The sequence below is a fragment of the Macrotis lagotis genome, chromosome 8 (genome assembly GCF_037893015.1).
Source record: "Macrotis lagotis isolate mMagLag1 chromosome 8, bilby.v1.9.chrom.fasta, whole genome shotgun sequence".
In the NCBI taxonomy this organism is placed as follows: domain Eukaryota; kingdom Metazoa; phylum Chordata; class Mammalia; order Peramelemorphia; family Peramelidae; genus Macrotis; species Macrotis lagotis.
In genome coordinates this window covers 34,385,063-34,409,102 of record NC_133665.1, presented here as the reverse complement: position 1 = coordinate 34,409,102, position 24,040 = coordinate 34,385,063, and positions in this window count along the sequence as shown.

The window sequence follows — 24,040 nt, the reverse complement described above, 5'->3', positions numbered from 1 at the left end:
CTCCGATTCTATGATATCAGGGCAGTTTTCTATCATTAGATCCTATAATATTAAGTCCAGGCTTTTTTTTCTCTTCAATGTTTTCAGGGAGTCCTATAATTTTCAGGTTGCCCCTCCTCGATCTATTCTCGAGGTCAGTGGTTTTGGTGATGAGGTATTTTACATTTGCTTTTTTCTATTTTTTGATTTTGTTTAACTGACTCTTGCTGTCTCATGGAGTCATTAGTTTCTGTAGACTCCGTTCTTTTTTTGGGGGAGGAGTTTCTTTATTAACCTTTTGCAACTGCTTTTCCAATTCGTTAATTCTACTTTTGAAAGAGCTTTCCATTTGACCAATTGAGGTTTTGAGAGAATTAATTTCTTTTTGCATTTTCTCATTTGAGTATCTGAGAGATTTATTCTCCTTTTGTTTTTGTCCAATTGTACTTTCTAAGGTTTTGTTTTCTTGTTGCAAGGTATTAATTGTATCTCCCAATTTTTTAAGCTCCTTCCTTATTTCTTCAAGCAAGTCTTTCTGGGCTGGAGAGCAGATTGTATTCTCCTCAGAGGTTCCAGGTCTCTCTGAGTTGGGGTCTTTCCCTTCCAGGAATTTTTCTATGGATCCACCTTTCCGCTGACCCTTCTTTATTATGCTAAGACATTGAGTTGGGGGGGGAGCTCATTCACCTGGGCTTGGGACTGCTGAAGGCTTTACTGAGTGCAGTTTCTCTGACTAGCCAGTAGGAGGTGCTGGTTGCCCTCTCTGGAGTGTCTGTGACCTTCCTTGGGAGGCTTTCTCCCTTTGCTTGAAGGGAGTAGTTGGGACTATTGAATTCTTTTGCCTTCAATCAGTGGGGGGCTTTACCCTGGCCTGAGGTCATTCCTCAGCTGGGCTGGTTCTTCTGCTCACACACCTGGGCCTGAGGCAGAAGTAGTTTGCATATGTTTGGGAGGAGGCCTCTGTGCAATGGAGGCGTGGATTCAGAGTTTCTCAGACCTGAGGAACCCAGCAATGGTGTCTGCAGCTCTCCTGCACCAGACCTCTCCCTGCAGCCCCTTCCCCAAGCTCCAGGGGGACAGCACCAACACCAGCGCCTCTGCTTCCCCACAGACCCAAGCCCCCTTCGTACAGCCCTACCGCTGATCCAGCAGGTCTGGCTCGCGGGCCCTCAGACTCCTGGTTCCATTTCAGCTGTTGATCTGGCTGATCCGGGGCTGATTTTCCCTTGGAGCCCAGACTCACCTGCTGGTACTCAGCCAAGGCTACTGTGGGAGACAAATCCTGAGATGGATTTTCCTCTCCTGGCTTTTCTTTCTGGGTTTCCTGGTTTGGATTTCTTTTAAGAGGTTTTTTTCATGTGATAGATGGAGAAGAGATCAGGAGACTTCAGAACTGTGCCTTTCTTCTCTCTGCCATCTTGGCTGGAAGTCCCTGCCATGTATAAAACTAATCAAATTGCACAGACCCTTTGATTCAATAATAATAGGTCTGTATTCCAAAGAAATTTTCTGTCTTTTTAAAAGGAGGATAGGAAAAAAGAACCTATTTTTCCAAAGAATGTTTATAGCAGCTCTTTTTATTGTGTCAAAAAATTGAAATTTGAGAAGATGACTATTAACTGGAGAATGGCTGAACAAGTAGTGGTATGTGACTGAAAATGAGTACTAACATGCATAAGAAATGACATGTAGGAGTCTTTCAGAATAACATGGAAGTGAGCAGAAGGATATTGTACCCAGTAACAATAATATTTTATGATTAACTGTGAATTACATAACTGTTTTCAGCAATACAATAATTCAAGACAATTCCAAAGGACATGTGATGAAAAATGTTATTCACCTCCAGAGAAAGAGTTCATGGAATCTAAATATAGATTGAAACACACTATTTTTCACTTTAATAATTTTCTGATCTATGTTTACTTTAATACTGTATAATCTATATCATATTGATTATCATCTCAGAAAAGGATTAGAAAAGTGCATGAGGAACAATAGTTGACTACATTTTTTAAAAAAATGAATATTAAAATTGTTTTAAGTGAAATAGAAAAAAATAATATTATAAAAATTCTCAAACAAATGATCAAAGGATGTAAATAATTATTAAAAGAACCAAAACCTATCAAAAGTCATATGAAAAGATGAGTTTTTAATGTCATACTCTACAAGATGCCAAACATGAATGAAAATAATCAACTATGGAGAAAACACAAAAAGATAGTCAAAATTACTTTAAAATATTATAGGTCCAATCATTCTGAATGATTATTTGAAGTCATAGAAGAAAATTCTGTTCACACCTTTTAACTCTTCTTACTTTGGGACAAATGTATTCCATATGACCCAAGGAGATCAAAGACAGACAATTGAGTTGACTGAGGGATTTGCTTGATAAGTAGCAACAGCAAGTGAAGAGAGACAATTTCAAGAACTGAGAGAGTACTGCTACCAAATTTAGACAAAGAGACACTAGCATGAAAGACGATGACTTGCTTCCTTTCTGGGATTAGTTATTGGGTCCTTCAGCTAAGGCCAGTAGTGAACAGAAATTATTTGGACATCCAAAATTAGGAAAAGTATGAAACTCTATAAGTTACAGTAGCAACAAACAAAATTTTCTACTGGGGTTTCACCCAAACCCTGAGATGAGAGATTTTTCATTTTCATTTGATGACTAGCTTGGATGAATTAATGAATTGAACTTCTATAAGAAGTAATTGAGTTGCCTTCCTTTTCCCACTCATAATAATAACTGAAGTGAAATTCCTGGATTCAGTTGAGTAGCAGTCATTTCATATATTGCTTTTTATACATTCTTTTATGGTTTTTATGTGTTATTCATTTGTTTAAAGGTTATTTGTGAAATGTAAAAATCAGCTTTATGCAATATCCAGACATGTACTATCCTGGAAAGAGCTAACTTCATTAAGTCTTTTGACTAGAGGAATTCAGGAAGTTCAAAAGATTTTGTACTTTATCAGTAGCTAAGGGCTCTCAGGTAGATGTTAGAGAAGGTAATTCATAAATATGTGCATCCCTTGATAATTTATCAATGTTTGACCCTAGAAACTACAACTCAGTACTTCTGTCCAGTGGGATATACATAAATTCTTTCTGTTTAATGAGATCAGATAATGCAGTGCCATTTTGTGACTAAAGTATATATATTTCATCATTTCTGCTACCATAACTGGGTAACATGTCCCAGAAATTCCTAGAAATTTATAGCCTACAGATGTAAGCTATTGCTTAAGGAATAGAATTCTATATCCACTTCCAGGAAGATATTAACCAAGACTCAAAAAAAGGAAATATGCTGGTAAGTTTTAACCATATTTTCATTTCTCTTTGCAATAAAGGTAACTCAGTTTTCCACAAATATTTCCATATTTATCTAACATACCTATCTATCAGAAGGCTGTTGAATGTATAGAATGCTGGACCTAACACTAGGAAGGCTCCTCCTCATTTTGGGATCAAATCCATTCTCAGACACTAATTGTGTGACCCTGAGCAAATCATTTAACCCTGTTTGCCTCGGTTTCTTCAAATGTAAATGAAACTAGAAAAGGAAATGGAAAACCATACCTGGTATCATTGTGCATCATAAATGTATCACAAAGATTTAAAAAAATGACTAAACAACAAAAATCATGTATCAGAAGATGTTATACAAGTTTCTGTCATGAATGAGAACAATCTTTGTCTTATAGTCTACGGTTAAAGTCAGTCATTAACAACTTTTGTTGGCGCTGGTGGTGGTGCTGTTTCTGTTTGTTGTTTTGTTTATTTTTTGGTCTTGGGTTTTTCCCCTCCACAGGGGCTACAGCTTTAAGAAGGAGTTCCTCTGAATCTCTGGCAGTCTCATTTTTAGTCTCTGTGTGGTTCCTCTGGTTGGCACTGCTTTCTCATTAGCACTTTCACACTTGATTAATTAATGCAAGGCAAAACCTATGGTCTTTCACTACTGTGGATTTTCTTCTAAGGTATTTTACTAGGCATATAATTATTTAGAGACATCATGGTCTGGTGGATTGTATCCAAAATTCTGAATTAAAAATTGGTATGGAGAAGGGTTCTATAGAACTATTTACGATAAAATCATAAAGTCATGCCATTGGAAGCAACCCCAGATCCATCCATAAAATATATTAATTTCCTCTATGTTCCTTCTGATAAATAAACATTTAGATTTTGTTTGAATAATTCCAGTGACTGATAACTCAACAAATTTGTGAGACGGTCCATTCTAATTTTTAAAAAACATCTAATTTCTAGTTAGTCACTCTTTATAATAACTCCAAATTCACCGTCCTATACTTTAAGCCTCTTGTTAATTTTGCCAGGTTCTGTGAATATCTAGTCTTTCTTTTACAGGCCAACTTCTAAGCATTTGAAGACAATTACTGTGCTTTTCCCTCCTTTCCCACTTTTCTCTTTTCTAGGTTAAAATTTCTCTTGATGCCTATACTTCACTCAACTAATATGTATCTTAAAATATGTTGCCTGTAGCAGAACATAATATTTTTAAGTGTACTCCAAGGGCAAAGCATCCTAAGACTAATCTCATTTGATTTTGGCCATTGTGCTTTTACTGAGGTAGTCTAAGATGGAGTTAGCCTTTCCAGTTGTTATGTAACACTATTGACTCGTAATAAATTTGCTGGAATATCTTTGGATATACTATACCATTTTCTTATTTACAAGAGATTTATATTCCATGTCTACTCTCTCCCTTTGTATCCTCTTTCAAATCAAATAACAGATTTTTTGCCAACTTGTGTGATTTTGGACAAGTTACTGAAACTCCTTTGACCTGGGAAATTAGAACATTTCTCCATCAAGTTTCTTAGGTCTCTTCTTGACTTATGATCTGATAAACTGAAGGTAGGGTTGTGATGCCAATACAAAAAAAAAACCTTAAAATATAAACAGAGAGATATGTACACAGGTAGATGGGTAAATGAATATATATATATATATATATATATATATATACACACAAAAAAATATATATGTATATACACAAAATATATATACACAGCATATATATATACATATATATGTATATATATATACATATATATGTATATGTATGATAGAATAGTAGGAATAAATTCCTATAGGAAAGACCATAAGATGACTGCATAGATCTATACCCAGTTATATTTGTACCTATAATCTCCATTTATCCAAACTATCACCCTTTTCACAAAAATTTTACTCCTCCTTTCTTTGGGTTGCCCTTTTCCTCCCCCCATCCCCCATTTAAAATGCTATAACTTTCAAAACAAAATGATCTTTCTGATTTTTTTTAATATATGCATTAATGTGCATACAAGGGGAGAAAGTACAAGGCCTATAAGATACAAAGAAGAGAGAAAACTAAAAATTATAAATACAAGCAAAGTTTCTTGGGGGGGGGATATTACACTTTGAAATACCCTTGATAACTTTTACTTTCTGCCACTTCAGATGGCTTCATTAAAGAATATCATTTGAGTCAACCCTTAGCCACGTATATTTTAGTTCCATGTTAAATGCTTCTTCTTCTTCTTCTTATAGTATATATCTTTTGTCGTTTAACATCTGGATAATGAAAGGTTGAGAGCTACAGGGCTACTACTGGTATTTGTTAATGACCCTTTATATTGACTATTATTATTATAGGCTGTTTATGTTGACTTCGCTGCTTTGGCTCTTTTACTGAAAAAAGACCATCTCATTGTTTTCCGTCAGTTGTCTTAACATATCTATGTTAGATACAGTAAAAGTGGATGACAGAAACAATGCCAGTCCTTGAGCTGGCTACAGGATTGGTTCGATTAAGATTTAGGAGTATAGGTTTTGCAGGGGTTTGAGATGATGGGTATTGTGAGGGGAGGAAGTCTTATAAAGAGCTCTTACAACTGTTTCTACTCCCTTACTAACCACGCCCCATTGTAGACATCTTGAGACTACCAAACTCCTGTGTCTGCCACTCTCTATCTACTCTACAGAATATTATGGGGAAAAAAAACATTTGATTTGGAGTCAAAAGAACAAAATTTGAATCCTCAGCTTTCTTTCTTTTTTTTGGTCTTTCATATTTTAACAGTGATTTTTTTTTCAACTAGACATTTAATCTCTCAGGGATTCAGTGTCCTGATCTGTAAAATGATCTATATTAGCATTCAAAATTGTGATTGATGGAATATTGATTAAATAAACAAAAATAGTTTTTTTTTTGTAAATTTCTAATTTCCTCTTGTAGGGAGGGTCTAGTCCATTGATCTCTTCTTATAGATAAAGAGATATCTGCACCCCCACAAGGTTTAGTCATTTTGCTAATTATCTATGACAATATGGGAAGCCAGGTCCTCTTTTGTAAGAGCCAGTGATCATTTCACTGTACTGTATTGCCCATTATGTTAGGGATTATATCTGTCTTTACATAATTATTTCACATTAGTTCTGAACAAATATATATTTCAAAATCAAAAAGTGAATTTTGAAATTATTTAAGTCTCCCAAATGGAAATATATATTTGTAACAGTTATATTTTTCCATTTAATACAGTTAAGGAATAACTTGTGGGTGTATGTATCTTCAGTATTTCATTAGTAATTATGAAGAACTAGATCTAAAACAATATAGATTGCGATAGAAAGGTGGATATTATTTTTTATGTTGTGACATTGTAGATATGTAAATTCTATATCATAAATTTACACAAAACTTGTCCTGTTCTGTTCTGTGGAATACTTTTGCAAAATTAATTATCTCCTTCTAGGTCCATAATAATTTAAATGAATAGAAGAAATTTTCTTTATTACACATCAGACATTTTAAGTGCAAGAATTTAGTTGCTGAATGAATGTATCTATCTCTAGCATTTCATATTTGGTCTGTGATTCAATTTATTTTCCCTCTCTCCAGGAAAACTTAGATGATTTTCCTAAGGTGATAAATCAATGAATTGGACTTGATGGGCCTGAAGATCTTTTCCAACTCTGGATCTATGATACACTATGTAAGTCACAATATTTCCATTGTTGCTGAGAATTCCAGTATTTCTTCTTGGGAGCCTAGTCAATGACCTATTTTGCCTTCTGATCATAAATAAAATTGAGACATAAAGAAGACATATGATTAGTATGTTCATAATAGTAAGTAGAGAGATGGAACAGACATTACAAATCAGGTCTGCCACCTTTGCCTCCTATCCTCACCCTACTATGGCAGATAGAAATCCTCGATAGAAGGCAGGTTTTTATCTTCTCCCCAAAACCTAATTCTTCATTACACAAGGGGAAACAAGCTTGGCACTGAGAGTAATATCTATGTTTTTTTCTAATATCCTATATCTTTTCTCATCAATTCTATTGGTAATTTTTGCTTTGCACCAGTATTCCCTGTGCTCCCTAAGTATCACTGCCTTTCTGAAATAATGTTCCTACATCTTGGCTCATAGCTTGACAGAAGTCTACTCATGGAAACCTTTCTTTATAATGCATAACATGTGGCTTTCTTGGCTTACAAAAATAGCCTTATGAGTGCATGATTCTTTAATAATATAGCATACAGAAAACTATTTAAATATGCTTTAAAATGAAATGAATCTAATTATGTAATTATAGGGAGAGAAAGAGCTCAACATGGTTAGCCAAAGTCCAACTATGATAATATAATTTTCATGGCACTGTCCATAGTTTACCATACTATGACCACAAATATGCAATGGTTCATCCTAGGTGGGCTTACTGCAATATGTTAATCATGGGCAGGCAATGACTGCATCAAACTTGAATTGGATTTGGAATCATGCCAGTACCTCCTAGATTAGGTGCAATTTAAAAACATAGTTGGTCCTGTTCATAAATAAATGCCTGGCTGAAAACCTAAAGCTACTTGTTGGCCCTTTCCAGCATCCATGCTTCAGAAGGTAGGGGCATGTTTTGCCAGCTTTAGAATCTTCTCATGCCTTGAGGGTTTGGGGCTTTGATGCAGACTCAGATGGTTGGGTGTTTGAGATTATTTACTCTTAGCCAAGCACAATTTCCTGTTTCTAAGAAAGGTAGCCTAAATGAATTCCATGAAAAGGCTCAAAAGACTTTTGTGGACCAAAAGCCCTTACAAAACTCTTTTGATGAGTAAAGTGTAAATGAATCAGAAGGATATGGATTCATTTTTCCCTTATATACACATAGACTTGAAAAATGAGGGAGGGGGCAAGTTTCTTGGGGAAAAATGCATTTGAGGTTTCATAATGACCAAAGATTTTGTAAAATAATTCAAGAAGACAGATGAGCTCAAAACATGGCCATGTCAGACTTCCTTAATTGGCATAAAACAAATGGCTGAGATGCAAACATGTGTCTATCTTTCCTAGAGCTGCAAATGCTTTCTCCTACTCCCAGAAAACCCCAAGACATGAATAACAGTATTTTTAACTAATGAAATTGAAATCATCCAAGGAATTTATGACAACTGTCAACTGAATGGATGAATTATGTCATTTGTCACCATTCCAGCAGCCAGATTAACAGACAGCTAACCTGAAACTACTATCTTTAGACAGTCTAGATCTTCAGCTTCTTGCAAAGAGGATGTTAGGAGGATTACAGGACTAAAAACTTCTCTTTTTTCTCTTCTTTAGCCCAGCCAGTTTCTCCATCAGGAGATAGCTACAAAGAGCCACCTGGGACCACTTGTAACCTCATCAGTCTTAAAGTGAAGAATGATGTCACAGGCTGTTTATCTCTATTTGGGGTTCATGTGCATGAATCAAGTTCTATGAAGTCTAATTTAGGATGTAAAACAATTTTTAAAGTTTTTTTTTGTCTTGAAATGGAAAATTTCTAGTGAGGAAAATCTTATGAAAATAAACAGATGGGAGGGCAAAAGAACATCTGGTCTGTGGTTAAAACACATATGCACACACACACACACACACACACACACACACAATCACTTTTCTTGCTTCAGATTCAAGAATGACAGCCCTAGACTAGGCCTCCAAAGGAAAAATGAAAGAGAAAAATGGCATGGTGCCTAGCTCTTCTTCCCAGTTCATTTCCCTCTCCCCAGGACCTAAAAAAAAATCTTAATTTTTGGGAAAGATTTTGCATTTTCACCTAGGTTATTTGAATATTTGCAGATTATGAAAGATGTATTATACATGTGGCCAAGAAAACTCTCTCTCTCTCTCTCTCTCTCTCTCTCTCTCTCTCTCTCTCTCTCTCCCATTTCTGTCCCTATATATTTCCTAATAGTAATCAATATAGAGAGCAAAATATTCTTGATTTGGAATCAAAATGTCAAGGTTTGAATCACATTTCTGCCACTTATAACCAGTATGAAACTTTGGTAAATCACTTAACATTTCTTGTCTTTAGTGTCCTCATCTATAAAATGCAGCATTGAAACAGTTAATCTCAAACTAATTTCCTACTTTAAATCCTATATTCATTTGATTCCATTCAACATCAATGACAAAAACAACAACAAAACAATTCAATTGGTTAGTGATGAATACCTAGCCAAATACAGTAAATCAATAGGTTTTAGGTCAGGAAAAACGATACACATATTTTCCCCTATCAGGTTTCAAGTTCTGAAAGGAAATGTTATGGATAGCAGCCATAAAGTAAGAATTCTCAATCCAAACTATTGGCTTCCAATATTCTTTTTTTCCCAAAATGATTTCCAAGGAAAAAAGATATCAGATGGAGCAAAGTTAAGGGATTTAAAAGTCAACAGTTTTAAACCCTTTCATTATTTTTATTCCTTAGAGGCAAGTTTCTGCTAAAATAGTAGAAAATAGCAGAGAAAACACTTAGGTTGCTTTATTTATTAAAAATAGGTATCTGAGTGTTGAAAACCACATCTTTGAGGACTCATTTCTGAGCTTTGCCCCACTGAGTCATTTTTTGTCCCATTGGTCACTGAAGCTTTCTACAGGCTGAGGCAGTGTCACAATCACTATCCAGATGAAGATGTGAACAATACGGTCATTTAGCCAGATGTTCTTGAATATACTTGGCAAGATGAGTATAGACACTACTGAGACAAAATCTCTCAACAGCAGACCAGAAGTATCACTTTCAGCTATTTGGCTTCATATAGACAGAAGCAGTATTCATCTGAGTTATAAAAAACAGACTATCATGCTATAAAAATGGTATCAATGAAATACTGTACAGCTCACTTTTGGAAGCAGCATTTATAGTACAATAGAAATGTTGAATTGTTACACATTCTGTGTACCAAGATTCAAAAACTTGCTCTACCATTTCCTAGCTGCATAAACTCAAGCAGCCCAGTTAAACATTTTTGAAACTATTTTTCATCATTACAATGTAGGATAGTCACCTAACTTCTCCCATGAATGTACCAATACCTTTGTCACTGCAACACCAAAATCCATGGCCCTCTTATTTGGAAACATAACAATAAATTTGCAACTGCCACCTTATTGTTGATCAGTCTTTATTGGTGACTGAGTGATTGCAAATTAATATAGCATGCATATTCCATATGCCCAAACTCTCAGCATTCTCTTAGGTTCTCTATCTTTATTAGAATGTAATCTCCAATGTTTCCCAAAACAACTTTGAATGTAGCCTCTAAAAAGATCCTAAAGCAACAGGAACCAGCAAAAAAATACCCAAACAAAATCTAGTGAAACAACGTTTAGGAGATATCTTGGGGTAACGTGTGAGTAAAAGGAAAGTATAGCCCAGTGTAGTCAGGAGAACTGGGAGGCCAGTGAGTGACTTCCAGTCACAGCACAGCTAAGTCTGGTGCAGCTCTGCTAGCAGTGAGTTGGCTCCCACCACGAAGAACAAAGATTCTAGCCCTGGGAACATGGTGCAGTGTTGGGCTACTCTAGTGCAGCGAGCAAACCAGGATTACTGAAAATGCCAGAGCAGAAACCTAGGAAACAGAACTCTAATCCCCAGGAAAAATAAAACACAACAAAACTTGAAATTATGTCCCCCATGCCACAGCAATAGAGTTCAACTGTCAAAATGACCAAAATACACAAAAAAGCATTGACCATGGGAGCTGCTATTCTGATAGGGGCCATAAAGTGGCAAAAATGACTACATGTGTTGCCTCTAAGGGGTTGATGAATTGATCTCAATTACAAAAAGATCTCATGAAAGAGCTCAAAAAGGATTATAAAAATCAAAGAAAAGAAGAAGAAAAGTAGAGAAAAGAAATGAGAATCACACAAGAGAATGTTGAAAAAAATAACTGAAAAAAACCAATACTTTTTAAAATAAATTTTACCAGCTGAAAAATAAAACTAATGAACTGAAAAGGGAAACAAAAAAAGCTAACTCTAAAAATAAAACCAGAATTGGACAAATGGAAATGAATAACCATGAAATAGCAAGATTCCATCAAACAAGACCAAAAGGCTAAAAAAAATAGAATAAAGTGCAAAGACCTTTTAGTAAAAATGACAGACCTAGTAAATAAATCCAGGAGAGAGAATATGTGAACTATTGGTCTACTTGAAAGTGACAGTCAGAAAAAGAGCCTGCACAATATCATGCAAAAAAACCCTTGGAAAACTAGCCTAATATCCTAGAAAAAGAAGATAAAATAGTCTTTAAAAAATTGAATCCATTATTTGCAGAAATCCCAAAATAAAGACTCTAAGGAATATTGTAGCCAAATTTCAGAATTTTCAGCTAAAGGAGAAAATACTATTAGCAGTCAAGAAGATTCAGTCAGAACTTAACAGCTTCAACATTATCGGATCAGATGGCCTGGAATACGATATTTCAGAGGCCAAAGGAGCTTGAATTACAAAGAAGAATCATATTCTTTTGGGGAAAAGATGGATTTTCAAAAAAATAGAAGACCTCCAAATTTAGCAGATAAAAAAAAACCCATAACATAACAGAAAATTTGATCTTCAAATACAAGATTCAAGCTATGTGTAGAAAGATAAATTGAAAGGGGGGAAGATGCTAGTTAATAAGACTAAATTGTCTATATTCTTATATGGCAAGACAATGCTTGTAACTATTAAGAACAATCTTAAGACAGTTAAAAGGAATGTATTTAGACAGACAATATGGATATAAATTGATTGTGAAGTTATCAAACTTTCAGCTCTTGAAAGCTGTATTTCCATTGGGTCAGTGAAAGGGAAGGTACTTGAAAAGGGTATGTGAATGTAAATTGACTGTTGCATGATCAAAATCTTAGCTCTTAAGAACTTTGTTTTTATTGAGACAGTTGAATATGATGTTATGAATCAATCAATCTATCTATCTACCTATCAATCAATCACTCAATCCTTGAGAACAGTACTTCTATCAGGACAGATAAAAGGAGTATATTTTTTTAATTTTTTTAAATTTATTTAAGGTAATGAGGTTAAGTGACTTGCCCCAAGGTCATACAGCTAGGTAATTTTTAAGTGTCTGAGGTCAGGTTTGAACACAGATCCTCCTGACTCCAGGGTTGGCACTCTATCTATTGCACCACCTACCTAGCTGCCCAAAAGAAATAATCTTTAGCAGTAATAATCTTTGGGTACAAGTCAAGTATAAAACAATTAAGACATGAAAAAAGAGGATTATAGCAGAAGAAGAAGGCATTAAAGGAAAAAAATAGCACTACATGATGAGGCACAAATTCTATTATAGTAAAAGGAAAGGTGGAAAGGTGGAAGCACTGGATAAATATTACTCTCAATAGATTTGGCTCAAATAGAGAATAACTTATGTTCTCAATTGGGTTTAGAAACTTATCCTACCCTAGGGTTGTGGGGGGAAAGGGAAAAGAAAGGAGAAGGTAAGACTGATAAAAGTTAAACTGAAAATAAAGATAAAGTTAAAACTAAAGTAAAAGTAAAATAAAAGGAGAAATGGAGAAGAAAAGGGAAGAGGGATGGTAGAAGAGAAGGTAGATTGAGAGATGCAGCAATTAGAAGCAAAATATTGGTGAAGAAGGATAAGAGAATATGAGGGAGAAATGAACAAAAGATGGGGAGGGAGATAGGATTGAGGGAAATATAGAATTAGTAGTCTTTACAGTGCTAATGAAGGGAATTAACTCTCCCATAAAACATAAGAGAATAGTTTACCAGAAATACAGAAAGGGTAAAGGTAAAAGACTGGAACAGAATATATTATGCTTCAACTGAAGTCAAGAAAAAATCCTGATCTCAGAAAATGCAAACGGAAAAATAAATCTAAAAGGGTTAAGGAAGGAAAAGGCATTGCAAGTATAAAGCTAATAGAGGTATTTGTGAAATTTTGTGAAATACTTCTTATAATGGACCATCAATTGGGGAATGGCTGAACAACATATGGTATATGAATGTATTGTAGTATGATTGTTCTATAAGAAATCATGAGTGAGCCAACTTTAGAAAAGCCTGAAATGATTTGCATGAGCTAATGCTGAGTGCAGTGAACAGTACCAAGATTTCATTGTACACATTAATAGCAACATTATGAGATAATGGAGGCAACTTCTCTCATCAGCTAAATGATCAAGTCCAATCCTGAAAGACCTGTTAAGAAAAATGGCATCCACATTCAAAGAAGAAACTGCATTCTGAATGCGGTCCAAAGCATACAATCTTCATTTTTTAAAACTTCTTTTTGTTTTTCCCCATAGTTCTAATTCTTCTTTCACAACATGCCTAATATGGAAATATGTTTAAAAAAACAGATGTATATGTAAACCTCAACCAATATTTTGCTGCTAAGGGAGAAGAGAGGGAAGGAAGGAATGAATGTTGAATTTATAATTAGGAAACAGAGAAATAAATAGATGATAATGATAGATAAATTATATATACATATATGTATATATATATTTATATATATGGAGAGAGAGAGAGAGAGAGAGAGAGAGAGAGAGAGAGAGAGAGACCAAATAAATAGATTCCACCAAAAATAATTTAATTTCCTTGAGGGCAGGGACTGCCTCACTTTTGTGTATTTGTATCCCCTGTCTACTATAATACTTGCCACATAGTAAGTACTTAAGAAATGATATCTCTCTCATTCATTCACTCCAGTCTCCTTTTTATCCATTTAGGCTCCTCTTTTATAAAAGTTGATGCTATTGAAAAATTTCCTCTTTCCATAAGGTGTTTGGGATAGTGTTTGTGATATAAAATTCCAAAAGGTTTCTGAATTTTTTCATTGCGTATTGCCTTGTTCTCCCTCTCTCTCTCTCTCACACTCTCTCTCTCTCCTATGTTTTTTGAAACAGTCATAACTAAAACATGGAATGACAGTTGGGGGCTTTGCTTAAGGGCATAGATATTTAAAGAGCACTGGTAACACATGTAGACATGTAGGACATGAAAACAACTGAACCTATTGTCTATTTGGACAGAATAATAAGCCCCAATATGCCAGTTAGCTTCCCTCTGGCTTGGTCCATTCTGCTCTTTCCCTCCTACAATATTCCCAGAAGCAACTCCTTGGTGGCCAGAATTTCTCTCTTCCCACAGATCTATGTCCTCTCTCTACCATCAAGTGAATTAGTATTTGCCCTGGGCACATACTAGGTTTCAGAAAAGATAGTTACAGTTCTGTTTCTGGTTGTGATTGAGCATGGAAATGGGGTTTACAATACATGTTACTATAAGTTTAAATAATATGAACCAGAATGATTTGTAACATGAACATTTTATGTGTATTTCTCAAACTTTGGTGTCTTCACAGTTCAAAGAAAGAAGCAAAATGAATGACAAAGGGTTACCTTCTCAAATGAATGAAAACCTGTCCTAGTGCTTTCCTTCCATCACCAGGGTAACCTAGGAAACCTGTTCATTCAGCTCTGTTTTCAGTTTTAGCAATGTCTTAATTGGGAAATTGCAAAACTGTGCTCTCATGCAATCCTTCCCAGGGTCCATATGTTTCTAATGTACAGTGCATAATTTAATGACGAGACACTTCAGTGGTCTACCCACTGCAAATCTCAGTTGTTAAGTGTCTGGAGCAAGATGCCTTAAGATAGTAGTCACTTTTTTGGTACATTAATTTTCTCACACTCAGGAGCAGAAAATGTAATACTAGCTGTCTCTTTGTGTAAAGCTCTGTTTACTTTTAAATACTATTTACAGCCTAAATGTCTTGTTCAAACAGAGTAACTTTAGTGGGATTTAAAACTTTTATAAGACCTATTTGTTATGCTTTTTTTCCCTCCTACTCAATTTAGAAAGTCTACCTAACCATCATTAAAACAATATGTTTTCAAGACAACATTAGAATAGGATAAACAAACAGTATCCCAGAAATGATTGAAATTGAAAATAAAAAAAACAATTTATAGCAGAAAAGGGACTGTAATCTTTTAATTTAATACCCTCTTCTCTGTGCATATAGGAATAGAAAGCCAAAGGCAAAATAACTCTCTCTGCTACAATACTATAACAGTTACTAAAGCATATCCTCATTTATTATTTATATAAATTAACTTGGTTGTTGCTAACTGTTATGGTATCCAACAAAACTTTGACAAAATTATGTAAGTTTCATTTCCATGTCTCCAAGTGTGGTTATCCCACTTAAGACTCATGCAACAAATTGCCCAAAGATACAGAGAAAGCCATGAATCACCATTCAAAATTTTGGCAGGAAGACAAAAGAAAATATCTTCTAAAGAAAGCCAAAGCAGGAATTTCATCAAAATGATTGTGTCAAATTAGAGACATTCTTGGTATTTGGTTTCCATTAGGAAAAATCAACTGCACTCCATTAAAAATAATAAATACTGCTAATCTTCATGGAATTCTGAGGTCTCACACTATGTTCTAAATAGGTTTTTCTCCTTTTTATTGGATTAGATGAAGTTGGTCACTATTTTCTACATTCAGACTCTGATTCTTTGATTTTATGTAAGATAAGGGATAAGTGGAACTCTAACATGATATGGAAGATGAATGAGGTAGTAAGGTGGTACAGTGGCCAGAATATTGAGCTTGAAGTCAGGAAGATCTGAGTTCAAATCTTACTTTGAACACTTACAGGTTGCCTGACAATAGGCAAGTCACTTAAATTCTGTCAGCCTCATTTTCCTCAACTTTAAAATTAGTATAATAATATTACTTATCTCCCAGAGTTGTTTTAAGGATCAAATGAGATAATATTAGTAAATCCCTAGCACAGTGCCTGGCTCATAGTAACCACTTAATAATTGTTATCTCTCTCCCTCACATGTATCATGGAACAGAACAAAACTAAATAAGAGAATGCTACTTAGAAGTGAAATAATTTTATGAATTAATTATTTGAGTTTATGTCTATTTAGTCCTTTAAAATTACACTGAATGTTCTATGCAAAACATGTTAGAGAATAACTGAAAAATAATAATTACTAATAGGCAAGATGGCTATTGAGTTATTCTTACAGTCTCTTCTTTCTCTAAATGAGCTCCAAAATTAATCATATTGAGAGGGATCATGAAACCAATCTGCATAAACCATCATTTCTTAATTATCTGTATCAATCAGCTATCATGTATCGAGTTCTTGCTCTTTCCTCAGCACTGTGATAATTGTGGATACAAATACAAAAATAGGACTGGATCTACCCTCAAAGAGTTTATATTCTACTTATACATTATAATAAATACTAGTGAAGATACCAGCAAAAGAAGCTTTGATTTGGATAACGACAGGGATGGTGAGTCCAAGTTTTAGGAATGAAAGATGGAATATTGAGTACAAGTACAAGAAGCAACTAGCATCCTATTTTGGTCAGAATGTAGACTGTGTTGAGAAGCCATATAAAATAAAGCTGCAGAGATTGGGAAATTAGAATGTGAAGAACCTTAGGTACTTGGCAAAGAGATTTTTCAGATCAGGATATCAACACTTACTTGCTAGTATTGCAAACGAATTGCAGGGATAAGTGAATAAGGAAATAAACTTGTGTGCTAAGCTTGGAAATATGTTTAAAAAGATGATTATATGTTAGCATAAAATAAAGTAATACATTTGATTGTGCTGCTAAGCCTATCAATACACTTATCAAATTGTCTCCAACATCTAAACACCTTCTGATTCTATGGCACCCAGACTCAATTTTTTTTTTCTTTTAAGACTTTAAAATTAGCTCTGCAAACTGCCATCTGAAGCAGAGTACAACTATTACCTCTCAATCTATTAGCTTCCATCCTCCTCAGTCCTCCTCTTTCCCTCCATCCAAAATAACCACGAGATTCTTCTTCTAATTATAATCTCATACAAATATTGATCAGAATATTCCTCTATAATTCATCTTTGCTTACCAGAGACCCACTTGTCCTTTCCAATATTTATATATTTGTCTATTTATCTATCTCTCAATCTATCATTTTACTCTTGGACTTTCTATAAAATTCTTATTATCAAAACTGCTATAGTTTCTTACTATGCAACCAGTGAGCTAAATTCCTTTGTTGAAAGGAATCTTTTTAGTTTTCCTCTAAATTTTCCAGAGGCAAAGTCTATTTTTTTTCTTTCAAACTGACTTGCTCTCTTTGTTCTTGCTTCCCCATATATGTTAAGAGCTTCACCAAAGGGGGTTAAACTTGAGACTAAAAAAGAGGAGTTGGGAGGTAATGGAATTAATAGCAAAATGACACCCCTAATTTCTAAAACACATAGCAATCTCATATCCCTTTAGATTGAAGGAAGATTACTCAAATGCTTAAATACTTTGCTTCTTTCCTTTCTGATCAATTCTTTAGCCAATTCTTAGTCCTTAAAAACAATTAGGCTTTTCTTTCTTTACTTATTGTTTTTACTTGTCATTTGATCCTCGTTTTATGGAAAGATCTATTCTCCAACCCCTTACAATCCCTCATTCTTTCCAGAGGCATGATTCTAGAAAGGAAGCTTTCATAGATTGATCCTATAAAGAAATAACCAATTCACATACTAAAAATAGTCAAATGGATTTGTAGTTTTATTAATTTGATTGTCCAATTACACAGATTGTAGTCTATCCATTCTTTCCCATCTATCATCTGTAACTTTTGTCTAAGTACTTCTCTACGGTCATCCAGCAGAGTCCATTTATCATTTATCATAAAAATGTCAGTGGAAGTTCTAACTGCCCTTTGTCTCAAAACCACTTCATTTTTGTCCATCTCATGCACCTTTACCTTGTTGATGTATTTTATTCAATTTTTTATTCAAATTCCCTAGTTTCAACATATCTATACCCATTATATATTGCTCCATTTCCCTCATTGTTCCTAGTTCTTCAAAGATGGTTTTATTCTATAGCATGCAATAATATCAGTAGAATATTAGGAAGATAGACCTCAGTTTCCAGAGGAAGTCTGGAGTCATTTTAAAGCAATACAGTTCATTCTATTTCTTAATTCAGGAAACAACTCACAATTCATCTGCTCTATCTATTCCAGAAGACAACATTTTCAGCCTGTCTATCCAAATGTATGTCATAATATGGATTATACTCATCCACTTGGCTATTTCTAAATGGATGATCAAGATAAACTTGTCTGAGTGTTTTTCAGATCTCTTCCAGGACACTTTCTAGTGTTCATGGGCTAGATGAACTCAGAACAATGTCATTCAAAAATAAATAAGAACATCTAAAAGAAGCACTAATTGCAGAGAATCTCTCTTCAACTTGAACTTAGTTCACACAGATGACTTGAATAGCTGCTAAGTTTACCATTTACTGCCTGAGCTTTGGTGGAAACTTCATAATATTAAAGTGACAGAAATGATGCCCTGAGGTGTCCAATTAATAAAGATGAACTCCCAAAGGATTTTGGTGTAGCTTTCTTAAATTGCTTCTAAAGTGCAGATTTAACTGTGTCAAATTTATGCAGACTAGTCTGTTTCCAAGCTACTTTATAACCAATGCACTTCAGAGAGAGTTCAAACTAAATGCCAAATATCTGGCCTTGGTTCATTAATATCTCAGAAACATTGTATTCTTGTGGTATATACTTCATTAACACTTCATACTCTTAGTTAGTGAGAGACTGCGAACAGAACAAAAACTGTTTATATGCTAAAGGAGATGGCTGATGTTCATAGGTGAAAATCTAGCAGAATGAAATTTTGTAAGACCTTTCCTATTTCTAAGGGTCAGAGTGTCGAACAAAGAGATGAACAGAGCTGTGCAAATTCTTTTCATGTTGACTAACATTTTGTAATTCTAAAGCCTAATATTCTTCTTCTTGTAACACCCTAATGAGTGGGAAGCAAGACTTCTACTAATAGGTTGTGTGTGTTTTCATTTAATCTATTTTGGCAGCATTTTTCTTTCATCTCCAAAATTCAGGGACTGATTGACCTCTAAAGTCCTTTCTAGATCTAAGGTTCTTTAATACTGTGGCTATAATATTTCCCATCTGGAGCCTAAAAAGGACTGTTTTACTGATGAGTGCACTTCCTGTTCTATCCTTTACCCACTGAAAATGGGGATATTTTGATATCAACAACGTAGAACACATGATTTCAATAGACAACATTTGGAGGCTCTAAAAAAATAACATTTCCTTTTGGAATATGTAGAGAGGTAATTCTGCCATCTGGGTACCATACTTACTCCATCCTTGCTTCTCTTTTTTCCTATGTTTCAGAACCATGGCTAATCTTGATGTTCCTTTGGTCATGGGACCATGACCAAAATAAGCTTATGAAAAATTACATAATGGCCTTGGAGTCATTTCTAATAAAGATGGCAATAGAAAAGTTTTCAACTATGCCTATGTACCCTAATAAAAATGAAAAAGTATGACAGGTGAAGTAATGAAATAAGTGAGAAACTTCCTCACTAAGAAGAACCTCCATCCTCTCCATAAATTCATAGGAAAATGAAAATAAGCTTGGGCATTATAGTTTAGATCCTAAGGGTTCTGATCTCAAGGAAAAAAGTTCTAGAAGGCAGTAGAATCTTGGTCTGGATCTGTTGGAGATGCAACACATGAGAGTTTCTTCCAAGTGACTTGAAGCCTGACTAATTTAAAATCTCCTGTCAGAAATATAGAAAACATGTAATCTGACTCTTGATAAGGAACTACTCAGGGAGATAAGTGTAGGGAACTTCCCAGATATACAGGTATTTACAATATGCAGTGGTAGTACAGGTAATTAAAGATTAGATATAGGCAATCAAATCAATAGATAGATATGAGGCAGAGGCACCTTAGGTTCTTCCAGGAATCTAAAAGTTAATTTGTTCTTTGATATCTAATAAGGTAATAGCAGAAGACAAGTAAATTCCTGTTAGGTAATTATGTAAGGAAAAAGAAATGGTGATTTTGGAAAGGTCAAGACCAAAACCCGCATTGGACCCTCAAGAAACAGAAGGAGAAGGGCAGGTAGGTGGCACAGTGGATAGAGTACCAGCCCTTGAGTCAGGAGGACCTGATTTCAAATCCAGCCTTAGATACTTAAAAAATGCCTATGTGACCTTGGGCAATTCACCTAACCCCATTGCCTTAAGTAAATAAAATTTTAAAAAAGAAACAGAAGGGGAAGTCAAGGATTAATTACAAGGAAACTGTGTGGCAGAGTTCAAGCTCAGCTCCCATTCTCAGATGAAAAATAGTAGAAAATAACAGAGATAGAATAAGAACCAGCCATACAATCCCAAACTGTACCAGATGAATGGAAATGACATCAAGATTGCATGCAGAAGGGGCATAATTCAAAACTACAAAATGAGAGATGAAAAACCAAAAGTAAATGAAATTTCAGTCAAGGAAAGAAAATCTTAAATGGCATAGCATATAAGAATTAGTCAATATATCTGTATTAAACAATGACAAGAGGACAGAAGAATGAGAACTGACCACGTCAGTTTTAAAATATATTTGATGACCACATTCCTTTTATTTTCTCCACCTTCTTTTTCCTTATAAAGAAGTATGTGTGTGTTGGGGGGGTCAAAGAAAATATAATGATATATAATGGTAAGAAAAAGAAAATTGGCAATCACAACCATGAACATAAAGATTATAAACTCTTGCATAAAATGTCAATGAATGGCAGATTGGAATAGAAAGTAAAATCCAATGACATATTCGTAAAAAATACATTTAAAACAAAATTTCCATACAGTTAAAAATGATGTATGCAAAGAATTTATTCTGCCTGAATGTTCCATGATGGATCTCAATTCTGGATTTGGATAAAACGATACTCCCATATTATCATAATGCTAAGCATACCTTATTGAGTATTGTACATTGAGACTATAATTAAAAATGTGTGATAGAAAGTTCACTGCGAAAGCAATCAATATAAATATTCATTCCTTTCTTTTAGTTCTTCAAAGAAGGTCATCCTAGGTCCTGATAGCAGCAGTCTATCAGAATACTGAGGGATTTTCCAAGTCAGAAGAAAGAGCAATCCTCTCTCTCTTTACTTCTACAGACCATATTCTTCTTATCCTATAAATGTGAGGTACTTTCTTTGTCCATGTGCTGTCTCTTGGTAAATTTTTAAAATAGTTATTTGTGATTTGGGGTTACATTCCTCTGTATTCTTTCTGCTTCACTGCTTTATAATCCCACTACTCAAATAGTTAATTTTCCATTGTGTTTACACCCCAGACGTATTTATTTATCTAATTTTTTTTCTTAAAAACTAAGACTTTGAGGAAGAAGAAAAAGAAGCAGAAAATTATATTGGTAATTATAATTGTCACAGACAGTTCCAAAAAATGTATTAATAGCAAAGTTGATATTAGAGGGAATAACAGAAAAAATAAATATGGTTAGAAGAGATATGAAGGAAAAGTCTATTAAACTTAAATGCACCAAAGATAATAAAATAATGTCAAATATCAGATCATCAAAGAATATATAGGAAAAGCAAATCAAACACAAGGAAATATAGCTAACAAAACTCTAATAGTTGAGGAGCTCCATGTGCCTGTTTTTGTTAGAAAACAAATAACAAAAAAGATAAATAAATTAAAAGTCTGAATAAACTAGAGAAATTATGTTAGGTGATGAATGAATTAATGGGAATAAAAAAGACGGCACATATTCTTAGCTTTGAATGGCATAAAAATTTACAAACGAATGAATTCAAGTAGAAATATTAGTAGGAACAGAGACCATCAGGATGGAAATGGCTGGGCAGAGCCAGAACCAAAGGGAAAAATGAGGGGATTTCCTTCAAATTATACTCAACAAGGAGAATTGGAGGTGAAAAAAGGATTCAAACTTAATTGGAGACTGAAGTATATAATCATAAAGAATGTATGGGTCATGCAACACAATGACTTTCGTCTCTGAGGACCGGAGTGCAAATCCTTCCTCTGTCACTTACTTATAGTGTGATCTTAGGTGAATCATTTAATCTCTTTTTTCTCATGAAACCAAGGGATTTGTATAATGTCCTTTAAATTCTAATCTAGCTTTAAATTTACTATTTAAAGATCCTTTGATTTTTTTCAGTGAATGGGATACAAATATTTATTTGGATGGGGGCTATAAACATCTCCTTAGAATGACTACGACATACCTGTTATAGGTCAAACACATAAAGTTAGAAAATCTTTATCATGTCATTTCCTATGATCCAAAAAGAAAAAATAAAATAAAGGTTTTGCCAAAGTTTTTTTCTGGGGTCACATTTTCCAAACAAGGCTCATTCAGATGAAATGTGTGTTGGCTATGAACCAACAAATTCACCTTTCACTTGTGAAGACCCAGACAAAGTAGATTTCTTTGATCTAAGAAACAAAGCCAGATGCTAAAACATGGCCATGGAGCCACTTAAGACGAGGGGGATGCTCAAATCCCCCCATAGACTGGCATTCTGTTCAGCACCTGAAAAGAAATTATTCAGATACAAAGGAATTACCATGTGAATGGTGTTTCCGAACTATTTCTGCATATGCTGCCTTGCATTTTTATCAAGACAAAATAAAACAGCGTGAGAAAGCAGGTGCTTTTCCCCTCTATCTTTTGAATATGGGTCTTTCCCAGCAATAAAGCTGGGTGCACTAATGGACAAAGTACAGAAATGTTTTGATTTGAATCCAAACTCTTCACCCTGAAGTAGCTTGTGTGTGTGTGTGTGTGTGTGTGTGTGTGTGTGTGTGTGTGTATGTGTATTTTTCTAAGCACTGAGTTTTTGATCCCCATCATAGTGTATGGCAGAACATTAAAATGAGAAGGCAAGGGGGCTGATCATAGGGGATAGTCATAGATTTTATAAGTCTCAGAGTATGAGAGGTTTTTGAGGAAAAATTCATTTGAGGTTCTTCCCTGGAATCCCACCTACAGAGTTAAAGCTATTAATTACTAGCCACAGACATATTAAAATGCTGAGAGATCAGACTGACAACAGTATGTGGGTCCTTCAACTTGGGACTTCATAACAATAAGGATGATGATAAGATAGAACTAGATGGGAAACTGCAGTGGTTTTCAGGTAAAATTTGAAAGTCTTGTGTGTGCTCTGATAGCAAACTATAGAAAAACCACTATTCAGCCAGTTGCTCTCTAAGCAGAAATAAAACAGGGGTCTGGCAAGGTGGCAGCAGGGATGTTAATTCACAAAGCAGCAAGTGAAGGGAAGCTGCTAAGTGGCACAGTGGGTTAATGAGCCACTCCAGTGTTTCACCACAGGAGACAGATGGGTTGAATCCTGGCATTGGTCACAAGTGAAAATTGGTTTACAGATCTCGGCTTGGTCCCTGGTGGACAGTTGTCCTCCTGGTAGACCTCCTCAGACTTTGCCCCAATTTTCTGCACAGGAGAGGCACAAGGCTGAAAGAGCAGGAACAGAGGCCATCAGGATGGAGGTGCCTGGGCAGAGCCAGAGCCAGAGGGGAAAAATGGGACCAGCTTCAGTTTCTTTCTAATCTCTGCTGCTGCTGCCAGTATCTCATTTATACAAGCATGGCAATCCAGTCAGTGCTGTAAAAGAAAGTGAAGCAATAAGCAAGGCCAATTTCCTTTTTAATAAAACCACATTCCCAATGAACTAAGAGTTAGTAGTAATTTATTTGAAAAATGATATCTGTGCAAGAGAGGGAATTAGGAAAGACAAGAAAATAGAGCAGAGGCAAAGGGGGGGAGGGAGAGGAAGAAAATTA